The sequence below is a fragment of the Choloepus didactylus genome, chromosome X (assembly GCF_015220235.1).
Source record: "Choloepus didactylus isolate mChoDid1 chromosome X, mChoDid1.pri, whole genome shotgun sequence".
Taxonomy (NCBI): domain Eukaryota; kingdom Metazoa; phylum Chordata; class Mammalia; order Pilosa; family Megalonychidae; genus Choloepus; species Choloepus didactylus.
In genome coordinates this window covers 13,630,291-13,632,386 of record NC_051334.1, presented here as the reverse complement: position 1 = coordinate 13,632,386, position 2,096 = coordinate 13,630,291, and the positions used below count along the sequence as shown (strand labels likewise).

At 50.9% G+C, this 2,096-nt stretch overlaps 1 pseudogene; it reads right to left on the bottom strand.

Moving 5' to 3' along the window:
• Positions 1–344: 344 nt before the first annotated feature.
• On the bottom strand, positions 345–1,505 carry LOC119523137 (annotated as a pseudogene).
• Positions 1,506–2,096: the final 591 nt, after the last annotated feature.

Below are 2,096 nucleotides of genomic sequence, written 5' to 3'. Positions count from 1 at the left end.
ATGAAGACACCAACTGCGGTCAACACCACTCTCGGTAATGTCTGTGCCATGTGAAAGCACCATTGAAAGAGCCTGTGGGCAAGAGATAAGTGTCTAAAGATTCAAAATGAATCAACAGTATTGGATAAGAATATAATTCTCAACTCAGAAGCTGCCTCAAGATTAGGTACATCGTGAATTAATGTAACATGAAAAGAAGGCAATGAGCTCTGCTTTATTCATTGTATCCACTCACAAATCGACCTCAAGTCACCGATGTGTAGACACAATGAGATCGTTGTGATTTATGGTCTTTAACTAAAGTAATAGTAACAGAATAGATCAATGTAAAACCAAAACCCAGATTAGGAGGTGGCACCAGGCGTGGGGTTCATGTTCTAAGTGGCCACTTATGGGGCCACTTCAATGATCCAGGGCTTGTCTTTGATTCTGGCTGTGCGGTTGCCTTTCTCCACAATCCCAACAACCCATGCTTGGTGCCTTCCCTGTACTTGGAGGACTTGATCTCGGCACAGAACAGCACAGCTTGCGAGCGTAGTAGGCAGATCAGAAGGCCTCCTGAAGTCTCCAGGCAGGTCCCTTGCGTGAGGCCAAATAGGTTCCCACAGGCCTTACTCATGGTGGCCATCTTGGCCAGGACAGGGAGGTTGTGGATGACAAACAACACCTCGTTCCTCTGCTGCTTGGCCCGGGATCCCGAAGCCCATGATGTCGGTGGCCGCGTGGGCATTGAATGTGTGCCTGAGCCCTGCGGCTTTTCTGTTGAGCCTCGCCATATTCATCATTGCATCTTGGTATGCCAGCTCTACACCTTCCTGGGTGGCCACTAGTTTAATTCTATTCCACTTTTTAGGGATGTCCAGCCGCTAGTGAACGGTCACAGCCATATGCCTGCCCAGGGGTTTGGTCAGAACGAGCATGTCTCCTGGCACCACGTTATGTGGCATGATGAACTCCTTGGACTGGCAGACAGTCATCATGTCTCCCCCTAAAACAATCCAGGAGTTTAATACTGTTTGACCACCTGTTACTGGTGTCCCTGCTTCCTCTGCCACGTCTTTAAAACCCTATATAATTAGAGGCATCACTTTATCCCTTTCCCTGTCAGTCATCTTATTGCTGATCTCAAGGAGCCTGAGCATGTTGTCACATTCCGTGACCCCCGTTGCATAGAGGTCACTGAGGACGTTGGCACAGGCTCTCCTGCCCATCATGTAAGGGTTGTCGATGACAGGGTAAATGCAGTCCATGGTCTGCACCAAGGAGAGGCCGCCCTGCCTCAGTGGGATGACACATGTGTCCATCCCAATGCCAAGCCTCAGCATAACTGCTCCCAGGAACTGCCCGTCTTCTTGGAAGTGGTTCTCTTGCAAGGATTCCAGCAATTTCTGTAAGACATCTCGGAGCACTTTGCAGCCTGTGCCCTTCAGCTCAGTGAACCTGGTCAGCCAGTGGCTCTTGTCCAATTCCTGACTTTCTGGGTTAAAGGATTCTGGTACCGACATGGTTCTCAGGTGCACGCGCCTCACGGTTAGGGCCTTCCCCTCCCTCTCCTAGTTTGTGGGTTTCTTTACGGATCCACCTTCCACCTCCTCCTCTTCCTCCTCCCCAAGAGACAGCACTCCCACAATGCACAACAATGTGGAACCAAAGGTCTGCAACCACCTGACAGGTGGGGGGTGGCAACAACAGATGGATGGACGGACACATTGGGGATGGTGCAATGCAGGGGAGGGAATGCAGACCCGGGGACCCCTGGTCTGAGCCTCGGCTGCCCTCAGCACCTCTGGGTCTGGGCCACCCACCGTCACACTCTTTTCTAACCCAATCACTGAAGTGACAGCCCCTCACTTTTGCCATCCTCTATCATTAGGAGCAAGTCACTAGGTGGGTCCAGCCCACACAGGGAGGCCATGAATCCCAGGAGGCGGGGATCATTGGGAGCCATTTTAAAAGCTGCCACCACAGGGAGACTTAGATGTCAGTCATTTGAGGGGATGTAACTGGAAGCATGACACTGGACATGTTATTGTGTGGTTTGGCCCTCAATTTTCTCATTAGCAAAAAGAGGGGGTTGGACCAAGTTACCACTTATG